The sequence below is a fragment of the Cervus elaphus genome, chromosome 15, assembly GCF_910594005.1.
Source record: "Cervus elaphus chromosome 15, mCerEla1.1, whole genome shotgun sequence".
NCBI classification, from domain to species: domain Eukaryota; kingdom Metazoa; phylum Chordata; class Mammalia; order Artiodactyla; family Cervidae; genus Cervus; species Cervus elaphus.
The window spans coordinates 47,136,948-47,153,403 of record NC_057829.1 but is presented as its reverse complement, the minus strand read 5'-3'; the positions used below and the strand labels follow the sequence as shown (position 1 = coordinate 47,153,403).

The 16,456-nt window shown below is 35.5% G+C and overlaps 1 long non-coding RNA gene across 1 annotated transcript; it reads right to left on the bottom strand.

The window, feature by feature from the left end:
* Positions 1–1,015: 1,015 nt before the first annotated feature.
* LOC122709261 lies at positions 1,016–16,195 on the bottom strand. Its single transcript, XR_006345454.1, has 3 exons — positions 16,185–16,195; positions 13,929–13,933; positions 1,016–1,143 (listed from the first exon to the last, which is right to left on the bottom strand). It is a non-coding gene; the product is annotated as an uncharacterized LOC122709261 (long non-coding RNA).
* Between the last annotated feature and the right edge of the window lie 261 nt (positions 16,196–16,456).

The window sequence follows — 16,456 nt, the reverse complement described above, 5'->3', positions numbered from 1 at the left end:
ATTTTTTAAAAAAAGAAATGGAAAGATATACAATATGAAAGCTATTGAAGAAGGACTGGGATAAAGAACAGTGACTAGAAGTTGAATTGCAGGTTTTCGAAACACATTTTTCTTGGAGGACTGATGTAGAGATTAGAACTTGAGTTTAACATGAACAGATATGTATTTTCATTAATAATTACAGAATAAAATTTGCTCCTCCTATTCCATCTCTTTCTTTCCACTCTTCCTTTCCTTTTCTACTAGCTTCTCTTTTCTCTCCCCTTTTCCTCCTCCCTTTGTTCTCCTTTTCTCCTTCTCTCCCAGCATTCCCTCTTTTATCTTTAACTTTCCTTCTTTTTCTCTCTTTCTTTCTTCAAATATATGCAGAAGAATTTATGGGAGAGTTATACTGAAGTCATGTCAGTATAATTCATTAAGATTAAAGCTTAAACCCTTGCTTTATTTATTTCTTAGTATAACCTACTTTTCCCTAAGGGAATGTCTTAGGGAAATGCAATGGAGAAGTTATCTTTTCATAAGGCAAATATTCAGGTTATTTGAAGATGGTCAAATGAAAGGAAGAGAGTGGTGGTTGATTGTTTTGTCCATTTACTTTTTTGTAATATAAGAGCCAAACAAAATTGAAGGTAAATATAAGATATCTCTTTAGCAATCATGCTAAGAAATTTAAATTCATGTGTTATTTAAGCAATATTCAAGTAAATCATTTTATTGTTGATGTTCTTAATATACACTTAATAAGAATATACCAGAATAAAATCTCAACCACTATTCAAAAATATTAGACTCAAAAAAATGAAAATAATAATTTTAGGCTTTAGATTGTAGAAGCCCATAATTAGCATAACATAATAATCACTGCAGATAGTGACTGCAGCCATGAAATTAAAAGACACTAGCTTCTTGGAAGAAAAGTTTTGACCAACCCAGACAGCATATTAAAAAGCAGACTCATTACTTTGCTAACAAATGTCTAGTCAAGGCTATGGTTTTCCAGTCATCATGTATGGAATGAGAGTTGCACCACAAAGAATGCTGAGCAGCGAAGAACTGATGCTTTTGAACTGTGATATTAGAGAAGACTCTTGAGAGTCCCTTGGACTGCAAGATCAAACAAGTCCGTCCTAAAGAAAATCAATCCTGAACACTCATTGAAAGGACTGATGCCAAAGCTGAAGCTCCAATATTTTGGCCATCTGATACAAAGAACTGACTCATTGGAAAAGACCCGGATGCTGGGAAAGATTGAAGGCAGGAGAAGAAGGGGACAAGAGAGAATGAGATGGTTGGATGGCATCACTGACTCGACAGACATGAGTTTGATCAAGCTCTGGGAGCTAGTGGACAGGAAAGTCTGGCATGCTGCAGTCCATGGGGTAGCAAAGATTTGGACATGACTGAGCAACTGAACTCAACTCAATTAATATTTCATTAATCATTAATCAGTGGATATTCAAATTAAGAGCTATAGCTGGATCAATACTTCCAATTAAAAAATAAAAACTACATAGCTTTAGTCTCTGTACACAATAGCCAAAAATATTGGCAATGCTTTTTCTATCCCTTAGTTATAGCACATAATAATTTTATGTTTGACATAATGTTGTGATAATTATTTAATATGCAATTAAACAAGTACTATTCTAAGAAGTCATAAAAGGATGACTACTAAACTTTTCCTGCAGTCTTCCACACTGCAACCACTAGAGTTGAGTGAAATAGATTAAGAGAATTACTTCAAATAGGAGTGTGAATTTTTTTTAAAAAAATGGTTTTTAATTTCCTGAACTTTCAAAGAATGGATTTTCTCCATATCATCATTTTTAAAGTTAAAAAGATGATTGCTTTTATAACTAAAACTGTTTCCTGATTCTAAGATATCATAAGATTCTTTGTTATTTATTATAGGGAATATCTTTGAATGTTGACTTTTCTGGAAAATACAAAGAAGTAACCATCTAAAACCTAGAGGTCTACAGTTCACGGGGTTACAAACAGTTGGACATGATTTAGTGATTTAACAAGAACAACAACCATTTAAGAAGTTAATATTAATGAATTAATAATTTAAATGTTTCAATGCTAATTTAATTTTAATAATATATGCAGTGTTCAAAATGCACATGTTCTTCTAGCTACTTTTCTATTTCTTTTGGATAATTCCAGGATGCATTAGGATAAAAGAAACAAAGAAAAGCAACTAGAATAAAAAATGTGTTTTGATTTTTATCTCTTCACAATTAATTGACAATTATTTCTTTTTAAAAAATTTTTTTATTTATTTATTTTTTCATTTATTTTATTTTATTTATTTTTATTTTTTTTATTTTTTTTATTATTATTATTTTTTTCCAGTGGGTTTTGTCATACATTGATATGAATCAGCCATGGATTTACATGTATTCCCAATCCCGATCCCCACTCCCACCTCCCTCTCCACCCGATTCCTCTGGGTCTTCCCAGTGCACCAGGCCGGAGCACTTGTCTCATGCATCCCACCTGGGCTGGTGATCTGTTTCACCATAGATAGTATACATGCTGTTCTTTTGAAATATCCCACCCTCACATTCTCCCACAAAGTTCAAAAGTCTGTTCTGTATTTCTGTGTCTCTTTTTCTGTTTTGCATATAGGGTTATCGTTATCACCTTTCTAAATTCCATATATATGTGTTAGTATGCTGTAATGTTCTTTATCTTTCTGGCTTACTTCACTCTGTATAATGGGCTCCAGCTTCATCCATCTCATTAGGACTGGTTCAAATGAATTCTTTTTAACAGCTGAGTAATATTCCATGGTGTATATGTACCACAGCTTCCTTATCCATTCATCTGCTGATGGGCATCTAGGTTGCTTCCATGTCCTGGCTATTATAAACAGTGCTGCGATGAACATTGGGGTGCACGTGTCTCTTTCAGATCTGGTTTCCTCAGTGTGTATGCCCAGAAGTGGGATTGCTGGGTCATATGGCAGTTCTATTTCCAGTTTTTTAAGAAATCTCCGCACTGTTTTCCATAGCGGCTGTACTAGTTTGCATTCCCACCAACAGTGTAAGAGGGTTCCCTTTTCTCCACACCCTCTCCAGCATTTATTACTTGTAGACTTTTGGATAGCAGCCATCCTGACTGGCGTGAAATGGTACCTCATTGTGGTTTTGATTTGCATTTCTCTAATAATGAGTGATGTTGAGCATCTTTTCATGTGTTTGTTAGCCATCTGTAGGTCTTCCTTGGAGAAATGTCTGTTTAGTTCTTTGGCCCATTTTTTGATTGGGTCATTTATTTTTCTGGAATTGAGCTGCAGGAGTTGCTTGTATATTTTTGAGATTAATCCTTTGTCTGTTGCTTCATTTGCTATTATTTTCTCCCAATCTGAGGGCTGTCTTTTCACCTTACTTATAGTTTCCTTTGTAGTGCAAAAGCTTTTAAGTTTCATTAGGTCCCATTTGTTTTTTCATTTATTTTTATTAGTTGGAGGCTAATTACTTTACAATATTGTAGTGGTTTTTGTCATACATTGACATGAATCAGCCATGGATTTACATGTATCCCCCATCCCGATCCCCCCTCCCACCTCCCTCTCCACCCGATTCCTCTGGGTCTTCCCAGTGCACCAGGCCCGAGCACTTGTCTCATACATCCAGCCTGGGCTGGTGATCTGTTCCACCCTAGATAACATACATGTTTCGATGCTCTTCTCTCTAAACATCCCACCCTCGCCTTCTCCCACAGAGTCCAAAAGTCTGTTCTGTACATCTGTGTCTCTTTTTCTGTTTTGCATATAGGGTTATCATTACCATCTTTCTAAATTCCATATATATGCGTTAGTATACTGTATTGATCTTTATCTTTCTGACTTACTTCACTCTGTATAATGGGCTCCAGTTTCATCCATCTCATTAGAACCAAATGAATTCTTTTTAATGGCTGTGTAATATTCCATGGTGTATATGTACCACAGCTTCCTTATCCATTCATCTGCTGATGGGCATCTAGGTTGCTTCCAAGTCCTGGCTATTATAAACAGTGCTGCGATGAACATTGGGGTGCACGTGTCTCTTTCAGATCTGGTTTCCTCAGTGTATATGCCCAGGAGTGGGATTGCTGGGTCATATGGCAGTTATTTAAAATATAAATCTATTGACATGTGATTGCTTACATATGATGTAAATTTAAAATGCCAAGATTTTGAAGGTAAAATTAATTTAGTTCTTATTATAATTTCCAATTGGAATTCTTTTTATGTTTTACTTATATTTGACTTTTCGAGTCTATAACAAAAGTTGTCAAAAGAAAAATTAGTTTAGTTGTTTGAATAAAGTATTGTAGTTGTAGGTACAGAGGAAAATAGTGGAGAAGGCTTTGTAAACATTTTTCCTTAAAAGAATTTCATGTCTAAGAAGCAGATCATGGCAGAAATTCTAACCTTTCTTCTCTATATTCCATTCTTACTTTTATCTCATTTCATAAAATTTACTCACATAAAAATATTCAACACCTGTAAAATTTTACATTCCTTTATACATCATTCCATTACAATATATCATCCTATTACAGTGTGAAACTTCTTTGAGGAAAATAGCTCTAATATTCCTTATTTATGACATCACTCTATGCACAGTATATCACCATTACCTTAGTTCAGTCACTCAGTCATGTCTGACTCTTTGTGACCCCATGAACTGCAGCATGCCAGGCTCCCCTGTCCATCACCAAATCCCAGAGCCTACTCAAACTCATGTCCATCAGGCCTGTGATGCCAGCCAACCATCTCATACTCTGTCATCCACTTCTCCTGCCTTCAGTCTTTCCTAGCATCAGGGTCTTTTCCAATGAGTTGGTTCTTTGCATCAGGTAACCAAAGTACTGGAGTTTCAGCTTCATCATCAGTGATTCCAATGAATATTCAGGACTGATTTCCTTTAGGATGGACTGGTTGGATCTCCTTGCAGCCCAAGGGACTCTCAAGAGTCTTTTCTAACACCTCAGTTCAAAAGCATCAACTGTTGGGTGCTCGGCTTTCCTTATAGTCCAACTCTCACATCCATACTTGCATGACTGCTAGAAAAACCATAGCCTTGACTAGACAGACAGACCTTTGTTGGCAAAGTAATGAGTCTGCTTTTTAATATGCTGCCTGCCACTGCTACTAAGTCACTTCAGTAGTGTCCGACTCTGTGCAACCCCATAGGCGGCAGCCCACCAGGCTCCCCAGTCCCTGGGATTCTCCAGACAAGAACACTGGAGTGGGTTGCCATTTCCTTCTCCAATGCATGAAAGTGAAAAGTGAAAATGAAGTCACTCAATCGTGTCCGACTCTCTGCGACCCCATGGACTGCAGACTACCAGGCTCCTCCATCCATGGGATTTTCTAGGCAAGAGTACTGGAGTGGGGTGCCATTGCCTTCTCTGAATATGCTGTCTAGGTTGGTCATAGTTTTTCTTCCAAGGAACAAGCATCTTTTAATTTCATGGCTGCAGTCACTATCTGCACTGATTTGGAGCCCCCAAAAATAAAGTCTATCACTGTTTACATTGTTTCCCTGTCTATTTGCCATGTGATGGGACCAGATGCCATGATCTTAGTTTTCTGAATGTTGAGTTTTAAGCCAATGTTTTCACTCTCCCTTTTCACTTTCATCAAGAGGCTCTTTAGTTCTTCTTTGCTTTCTGCCATAAGGGTGGTGGCATCTGCATATCTAAGGCTATTAAAATTTCTCCCAGCAATCTTGATTCCAGCTTGTACTTCATCCAGCTCAGCATTTCACATGATTAACTCTGCATAAAAGTTAAATAATTAGGGTGACAATATTCAGCCTTGATGTATTCTTTTCCTGATTTGGAACCAGTCTGTTGTTCCATGTCCAGTTCTAACTGTTGCTTCTTGACCTGCACACAGATTTCTCAGGAAGCAGGTCAGGTGGTCTGGTATTCCCATCTCTTGAAGAATTTTCCACAGTTTGTTGTGATCCACATAGTCAAAGGCCTTGGCATAGTCAATAAAGCAGAAGTCATTGTTTTTCTGGAACTCTCTTGCTTTTTTGATGATCCAATGGTTGTTGGCAATTTGATCGCTGGTTCCTCTGCTTTTTCTAAATCCAGCTTGAACATATGGAACTTCATGGTTTATGTACTGTTGAAGCCTGGCTTGGAGAATTTTGAGCATTACTTTGCTAGTGTGTGAGGTGAATGCAATTGTGTGGTAGTTTGAACATTCTTTGGCATTGCCTTTATTTGGAATTGGATGAAAATTGACCTTTTCCAGTCCTGTGGCCACTGCTGTGTTTTCCAGATTTGCTGGCATATTGAGTGCAGCACTTTCACAGCATCATCTTTTAAGATTTGAAATATCTCAATTGGAATTTTATCACCTCTACTAGTTTTGTTCATAGTGATGGTTCTTAAGGCCCACTTGACTTCACCCTCCAGGATGTCTGGCTCTAGGTGAGTGATCATACCATTGTGGCTATCTGGGTCCTGAAGATCTTTTTTGTATAGTTTTCCTGTATATTCTTGCCACCTCTTCTTAATATTTTCAGCTTCTGTTATGTCCATACCATTACCTTAGGAGATACTCAAATCAGTTTTTCTTAGTATTTTCCTACTGCCTTTCTGGGCATGGAAAAGGGCCTTTCTGGGAATGAAGGGCCTTCTGTCATGGTTCTAAATCTCCCAGACAGTTCTCTATCTCCATCATACTTTCAAGAACAGGTTATTCCTATACAGCAAAATAGTGACTATAACATTAAAGAAGCAGACTCACAAATAGAATAAACTAGTGTTCACTAGTGGCGGGATGGTTATGGGAAATATAGGGATTTGGGAGTAGGAAGTGCAAACTATTAAGTGTTAAGAGGGCTTCCTGGGTAGGTTAGCTGGTAAAGAATCCTCCTTCAATGCAAGAGACCCTGGTTCAATTCCTGGGTTGCAAAGTGTCCCCAATAGGCTACCAACTCCAGTATTCCTTGGCTTTCCTGATCGCTCACCTGGTAAATAATCCACCCGCAATGCAGGAGACCTAGGTTGGGAAGATCCCCTGGAGGAGGGCATGGCAACCCACTCCAGTATTCTTGTCTAGAGAATCATCATGAACAGAGGAGCCTGGTGGGCTCTAGTCCATGGAGTCGCAAAGAGGCAGACTTGACTGAGTGACTAAGCACAGCACAGCACAGGCCCAAGGATGTACAACACAGGGTATTTAGCCAAATAATTTTTAGTAAGTTTAAATGGAAAATAACCTTTAAATTATATAGAAATATTTTAAATGAATAAGAGAACAAGTCAATCTTTCTCATATGATACATACTTGATACATGATCATTCATGTTATGCTCACCTGTGAATATATGTGAAATTATTCATTTTAATTATTTAAAGACAATATAATTCAAACATATAGAATATAAGAAACAGTGTTACACTGTTAGCAAGTATGTGAGTCAAAATTTGAATTTAAGCCTCCCTATTGCAGTTCCCCCCTGTCAGAGGAAGTCATGTTTCTCCTTGCCCAGACCCCTACAGTCCAGATCTCCCTCTCTAGCTGGGATACTTCCTAGCAGGTTCCTTGCCAGAGAATCCATATAGATTCTTTCTTTTCACTTCTCATTCCATGGTACCTTAGGAAACTCTGTTGTTGCCTTCCTCTCCATCAAGACTACTGGCCCCTTGAGGAAAGATACCCTTCATCTCCTTCTCTTAGTCACACTGCATTGAAATCATTTTTTATTCTGTGCATATGAACTACTCCAGTAAGCCTGCTAATTTTCAAAAATGTAGAGATGTTAGTATCAAATATACATACATGTTAAGTCAGAAAGAATGGGGGGGAGCTTACATGCAAAACATCCTCTTGACTTTTTTATTTCTACTTGTGTTTCTTTTATGAGAACTGCAATACAGGGAAACTCCAAGCTGCAAAGGTCCCCAGGAATTTATTGTTTTTATTGTTTTTTTTCCTCCCTTTTTGGTTTTGTTATCATTTTTCCAATGATTCATTCCTCCTTCATTCACCCAAAATAAGGTTTTACTTTTAGAAAATTATGTGAAGTTATTCATTAAGTATCTCCTTCATGGATCAACCTCAAAATGACAGAATGATCTTAGTTCATTTTCAAGGCAAACCACTCAACATTACAGTAATCCAAGTCTCTGCCCCAACCACTAATAGTGAAGAAGCTGAATTTCACCTGTTTTATGAAGACCTAAAACACCCTCTACAATTAACAAAACAAAAGAAAAACCATGATTATATATTAGGAAGTTCTAGCCTGGGCTGAATTCTAGCCAACCCACCTCTAGGTAGGTTAAGGGGAAGCAATGAGAGCAGCAGTCAGAGCCATCCCAGAATCAAAAGAGATGGGGGAATGGAGAAGGAAGTAACAACATTTCCTGAGCCACTACAAGGTGCCAAATCATATGCGGTCATTCTCCTTAATATAGCTGAGGAAACTGAGGCACTAAGAGGTTACTCAGTCCTTACCAATAAACTAAAGAAGTGACACAGTTGGAATTTCAAACCATATCTGCTTTATTTCAAAGTGCATGCTATATCTTTAAACTGCCTCCTCATTAGTAGCTCTTCTGATATTTGAAAACCTGGTTAGACAGACAAAAAAAAAAAGATCAAGGGAATGAAGGGCAACTAGGAAACAATCAGAGGAGGCAAATGGGATCAGGATATCACTTAGCTTAAGGGCACAGTGTTTCTTTTCCTTTAAATCTTCCATACCTTTCCTGTGTTTGAACTAATTTACTTTGTGTGTTTGTTTTGTTTTTGTTTTTGGCAAGAAAAAAAACAGTGTCAATCATTACTGTAAAGTAATATATTAGTAATTTTAAAATACAGGCTATACAAAAGGATCTTCTTGACTCAGTGACTGAACCCACATCTCCTGCCATACAGGTGGATTCGTTACCACTGAGTCACCAGGGAAGCCCTGAAATATTTGTATACATTTGCAAAATTAATGATACTGTCTTTTTAATATGTGGGATGCATGGGCATATTGTGATATGCAAATATATGTCAATTTTAAAAATCAAATATAAAAATAAAAGTTAACAGCATCGAAACATGTATATTATCTAGGATTAAACAGATCACCAGCCCAGGTTGGATGCATGAGACAAGTGCTCCGGCCTGGTGCACTGGGAAGACCCAGAGGGATCGGGTGGAGAGGGAGGTGGGAGGGGGGATCAGGATGGGGAATACTTGTAAATCCATGGCTGATTCATGTCAATGTATGACAAAAACCACTACAATATAAACGGAATCAAAATGCAAAATAAATAAATAAATAAATAACAAAAAATTTAAAAAATAAAAATAAAAGTTAATAATATATAGCTCTACTTTTCATTTTTTAAATAATTATCACTAGTTCTAAGTAGCTAGTCAAATCCTGCTCATTTGCTATTCTTATGTGGTTGTTACATTTAAAGTTCAACTTGTGGTCTTTGAACGCATCCAACATGCATATTCTTCTATGTTTTAGAATCCCTGACACTAATTCCATAATGCTTTATAGTCTCCCTAGTTACATGCACCTCACTCCACATGTCCTACATGTTCTTATTTATTGCTGAGTTTTAGAATGCTCTCTATGCTGTCTACATTGCTTCCTCTAATTTGTCCTGGTACTTCCTCAAGGACAAAAAGGAAGTTTCTGAAATTAATAAATATAATAACTTTAAAGATAATGTCTCACCTCTTTATTGGACTGTATCTCCTCAATTTATAATAATATAAATGCATCTTATACCAAGCTGTCTCTTCCAAAGCAACTGAACAGTATTTTCTAACATTTTGTCCCCCTTTCTAGAATATGACAGCCAAATTAATTGTTTCCTTTCAAAATGTTAATAGCTTGTGAAATTGGACTCCACGAGATAGTCTGGACAAGCCATATAAACGACTTTTCCCCAACCATATATTCCTCTATTTAAGTGCACTGTGACTTGTATTTCAGAACCATGGAGCTCTGCAGAAACTGATGGATATGAAAAAGAAAAAAAAAGAAAAAGAAAAGCAAACACAAACAAGAAGGACTTGTATTCAAATAAAGATGACTATAGTTAGAATAAGAAGTATTCAGAATAAGAAATTGCAGGATAGCCATGAAGAATGCACAATCTACATAATTTTGAAAACAATAAAACCAAGTTTTACATACTTAAATGTTCTCCATGTGTAACAGAAAGGACTTTCACATAGTTCGTTTTTCACAAATTCAGTATCAGTATGAATTAGAAAATGACATGCAAAAGCGTTTCCATTTTACAGGAATAAAAACAAAGTATCAGTAAATGTTATTGGAAGAAAAATATGGCTCTTATCAGCCAGTGCCTCCACATCGGTACACTCACTTGGATTGAGGACTTTTTTCCTCTGAATCTGCAGAACATCATGCAAATCAAATGAATATGGAGCAGAATGGTCAAGATTTGTAGTTGTTCATATTAATAACTGCAAGATTGAGAAGCTGAGATAAAATTTTAGCTAAATGAGTACTTCACATAAAAACCAAACTGTATTTCAAAAAATATCTCATAAACTACCAGCCAAGGAAGACCTTTAATGACTGGTCAATATCTCTAAACTCTATAAAATTGCCTCTACTTATAAATATTATAATTGGATAACTCTGTTCCTTAAGAATGAAAAAATTGACCAAATAAAACTCTCCCAAGAAGCTTTCACACAATCAGTCCAAGTGTACAGAGCAACGCAGACTGCTCATTGGCTTTTTTTTAAGCATACCTGTTCTAACTTGATACAGGTGAAAAAACAGGAAGCACAAAAATTGTCTGTTATCATAATTGCTTTTGGTATTATGTGAACTCCATCTCCCACTGAGCTCTTTCAGTGTAGGCAGAGAAAATGCCATCAGTTGACATATTGCCCAGTGGTATCACTTGAACACTGACACCTTCCTCTTGCATTCTGGCCAACTCTGCACACTCAACAGGAGACAGGGGATTCTGAATGGAAATGCTGGCACAATCTGATGACTGCTGTCAGAGCTCGCCAGTGTGAAGTCCATCGTTACTAATGATCATGCCATGAGCTGCTGGCAGGAAATTATTAACGATACTGTCTGAGATTTGCAAACCTCTGGCGTATCAATTAGCAGAAATACACACTGTCAATTTTAACCTCCAGATTAAACATCCAGAGTAAAAGAGAATCTTAAATGAGATGCATAGTAATTTTCTGGATGTTGTGAACATTTGGTATTGGTGTCTTGTTTGTTTCAGACTCATAATTACAGTGAAATGACCCAAATTAGACTGCATCCTCAAATCCATTTTTGATGATTTACTGACTTTAAGGATGCCAACAGGGTGATGTTAGAAGGCTGGGAGGGGCCTAGGGTATGACAATGAAAGATGCTTATGATAATTTAAGAGATTCTCTCTCCCTTTTAAGAATATAACTACAGATAATGACACTTAGATTTCATGATAACTTTGTTCAAATTGCTTCCTGATCTTTCTGTTAACTACCACAACCATTTGTACATAGACTGAATACACAGTTACAGTTCCTCACTCTGTAAACATTCACTACATGCCTTCTCTATTTCAGACAAGTCCTAGATTTTGATAGGAAATAGGTATGTGAAGCAAAATTCTACACTGAGAATTTTATAATTGTGTTTTTGCTCTTCCCCCCCACAAATTAGTTAATTGAAACAACCAGCAATAAACAATCTCAATGGCCCCTCCTTCTTACCATGGACTTATTTTTGTACACTAAATTAAAATTTTCAAAACATAAACCCCTCCATTCTACAGCATGTTATGCTGTAGAATTGATTACTGAGAGTTTACACTCCAAAGGTAATCTTTTGCTATTACAAGAAAAATAATTTAACGTTATTTAAATTTACTTAACATTATAATTATGTGCAAAGTAATACACTAAATCATTTGTACTCATAATTCATTCATTCAGCAATCATTTTTTAATATCTATCACATGCAAGATACAAAGGTGAATACAAAAGACAAGCTTGCTTCGTTAAGCTGCCTATATTCAGGTTGAGAAAGATATATTTATTCTAAAATAGTGAGAAATAACGTAGAGACAAGAGCTATAAAAAAATAAAATCTCACTATGGGTCAGGAGCATTTACAATGTTAGATGAAATCCTCCATGTTTCCATTCCAAATTAGCAGAAATATCATGTATTTCCCTCATACAATTTCCTCTCCGCTTATATTACCAAAAGAAAAGAAAAAAGACTTCATTCTGTTAAGAGGTAATAAAGTCCATCTACTACAACTAAGTATTTTTTGCTGGAAGCTGGTTAAATCTACTGCTACATCCTCTACTTTTCTGACTCAATGGAATCATAAAGAGAATGGAAGAAGATAATCTTCAACAAGTCCTTTCAAGCATGCTCTTACTGTTTTATTTTACGTTATGAAATTATAAATATTGAAGCTGAAATCTACAGAAGTTCAGTCTTCATTCTGTGATATTTGTCTAGTTTCTTTTGTCTCATTTTGTGGGGGAAAGGGGAATTACAGCATCAAAATGTAACTAGAATGATTACAGATTTCCAGATTATGATTTCAATTTGACCCCTCAAGAGTTTTAGAATAAAAAAAAAAAAAAAAAGAGTTTTAGAATATTTTGGTTGTCAGTCTTCAATCTCAGTGATGCCATATGATTGCTTTAAAGAGCCATTTCCTTCTCCAGGGAATCTTCCCAAACCAGGAATGAAACCCAGGTCTCCTGCATTGCAGGCAGATTCTTTACCAATTGAGCTATGAGGGATGCCCTTCTTGGTACATAGAAGGCAGAAGTATGTTGTTATTGTTATATATTGTTAGAAATTGAATTATGAATTACTGACCTGGAATCCTACTTTCTATTGCAAAAAAAAAAAAAAAAAAAAATGCACACAAACACACACAAGCACATTTTTTTCCTGAGAAGGATAAGAAAAGAAGCACAGTATTTTAGTATAACTTGGGATTTTTAATCAGAAAACCCTTAGTTCAAATCCTAGCTGTTTGCTATCTCCACTTAGCATCCATGTTCCTCATTTTTCCTGCATTATAATGTGAAAATAAAATACAACTCTCAACTTTTAGGTTTTGACTTTTTTTTTTTTTTTAAGTTGACATTTGTAAGGAAGATAAATCTACATTGAACAAGGCATGGCAAAATCACCCAAATTGTTAAGGAACTTTTAACTTAATCTTTGATTCTAAACTATCATGAACCACCATGATAGATTAGACTTCCAAGGAACTTCACTAATAAAATGTGTTTGCATCCTCCTGCCAACTTTAAAAATAACAGCTGAGAGATAAACCTGTGAGGTTGCACAAGCTTTTCACAAGCATACTACTCCATCAGAAGGCAGAAACAAGATAAAAAAAGCTGAGTATAATTCATCAGAGGCCCTTCCAACTTGAAATAAATATAACTGACAATGGGGCTGGAGAATCCTTCAATATAATACATATTTTTTAAATATGTAAAGAATACATGACCAAAGCCTTTGATATACTAAGAGAAGAACGTGAGAACTGAAGGAGATCCCTTAGAAGAAGAAAAAAGAAGGAAGAAGAGACTAAAAGTAACTTCCAGTGACCAAAAGATCTGGTAACTGGGCTATAAAGCAGAAAGTAATCTCCTTCGATTCTGGAAGTGAGCATCTCAGCTGTGCAGAATACCCAGATCTCCAGTATTTTGCTCTTGCTCATGCTGTCACTCAGTCGTGTCCTATTCTTTGGACGGTAGCCCACCAGGCTCCTCTGTCCATGAAACTTTTTCAGGCAAGAATACTGGGGTGAACTGCCATTTCCTCCTCCAGGGGTTCTTCCTATCAAAGCCATATCTCTTGCATCTCCTGCACTGCAGGTAGATTCTTTATTACTGAGCCATTGTGAAAGCCCCTCCAGTATTTTACTATTGCTTAATTTTTGATCTAATCAAAGGGACAGACCTGATTCTGCCTTTTTTTTTTTTGATTCTGCCTTCTTGAAGAGAATTGCACTAAACTAAAACTGCAACAAAGCCTAGATCCTCATCAACTACATATTAGATTGACTCAGATCTCATTCTAGCTGCCTGGCAGAAAACTGTGCCTTTTATATATAAGATGTGGCATAAATGAAGATTATAGTATATAGGAAAAAATGTAGCAATTGCTTAAGAGGCTAAAAATCAACAGAATCAACATAAGAAAATATTCAGATATTGAACAGTTAGAGAAACTATAAAGTAGTTGTAATAAAGACATAGTGAGAAAACTTGTCCAAAATATTAAATTTCAGCCAAATAGGAAAACTATAAAACAGTTGCAAATAGAAGTATCAGGAGTAAAAATATCACATGAAACATGAGGAATGAAAAATCTGTCAACCAACCAAAAATTCTATATCCAATGAAATTATCTTTAAAATTAGGAAAGCAAAATAATGATATCTTCAAACAGACAATGAGATAATATGTTTTCACACTTACTCCTCAGGAAATGCACACAGAAGTCCTTCACAACGAAGAGAAATGATGGTTGATGGAGTTTGGGATCTGTAGGAAAGAATGCAAAACATTATATATATCTAGGCAAACACGAACAAGAACATTGGCTGTTAAATGCAAAAACATATATATGTTTTGTGGCATACATAAGTAAAACAAGACAACTAAAACATGGGGGTAGGGAATAAATAGCATTATATAGGTAAATATCTTTACATGGATCATGTAGTAGTATATTTGATGGCAGAATATGACAGTTTAAAGATTCATATTGTATTTTCTCCTGTACTGATGAAACAGGAATACAATGGGGTATAGCTGCCTATGTGTATGTGCATTTTAGTTAGAGAAAAAAAAGACAGAGAAGGAGATAGAGATATTTAAGATTATATATTATGCAATTCATAACAAATGAGCAGAAAATAAGGAATAGAGGAATAAAAAACAAATGGTAAAATTAAAAGCAAAAGTCCAGAAGACATTTCGATTAAATATATCATTGTTTATATTAAGTATTAATGTACACTGCAATCTAATGAAAACATTCACAGTAGCATCCAGGATTTCTTTTTAAAGCAAGCATCTATAAAAAGTAAAATTTATATGCAACTTAAAAGAAATACACCATAATTAAAAAGACAGATAGGATCAAAGGAAATGGATAAAAGAATCTATCACAGAAGCATAAGGAAAAGAAAACTGGTATGGTTACATTAACATAAGAAAAATATTCTTCTTGTTAAAGAATACTACTAAAGATATAGAGGGACATTCCATAATAGTAATAGAAGATGTCAACCCCTCCTCACTACAACTTCCTCAAAAAAATAAAAAAACAAAACTTGCTAATACTTTAAAAATTGTGAACAAAATGTGACAGAACTTAAAGGAAAAATAGACAAATCCACAGTATAATTTACATATTTGTACAAATTCTCTTAGTAATTGATAGAACAAGAAAACAAAAACCAATGAAGCAAGTGACCTAACTGACATTTATAGAACACTATACTCAACAATTGCAGAAAATGAATATACAACCTCTAAACTGGGGGAAATATTTTCAGCATGCATATCTCACAAATGTCTTATATCCAGAATAAAGAATTCTTTCAACTCAAGAACAAGTTCAGAACCCCTTCAGAATGTATATATGTGTACCAAATCATTACACTGTATACTTTATTTTCTGCTGAAATATAGTTGATTTACAATGTTAGTCTCTGGTGTACAGGAAAATGATTTGGTTATACGTATATTCTTTTTTCATACTCTTTTCCATTGTAGCTTATTATACTACTTTGTAATACTGTTCTATACAGGAGGACTTTGTTGCTTAGCCATTTTATACATATTAGTTCATATCTGCTAATCCCAAATTCCTGATTTATACCCCCTCATGTTGTATACTTTAAATATCTTAAAATTGTATTTCTCAATTATAACTCAATAAAACAGAAAAATAAATTCACAAACAACTAAAAAGAGGCACAGAAGATTTAAATAAAAATTTCAAAAAAATTAGATATACAGGTGACCAACAAGCCCATGAGAAAATATTTATGAGAATGTTAAGGAAAAAAGACAAAAAGCTAATAAATTTTTAAAATGGGCATGGAGTTGAGAAGACTTACAAAATAAGATAATGATTGGCCAACAAACATGAGAAAAGATACTCAACATGATTAGTCAGCAGGAAAATCTAATACAATGAGATACCACTTTAAACCTGCTGGAGTAGCTTAAATAAAAATGACTGCCAACACTAACTGTTGTCAGGATGTGAAGCAGCTGAGCATCTCATAATTTGCTGATGTGAGTGCAGAATGGTACAACCAAATTCAGAACTCACTGATGTTTTAAAATAAAAACATCTATGTGATGACCCACAAATATCACTATTAAGTGGGTACCCAGGGCTACACGATCTGGAAAGACAAACATATACTTGCT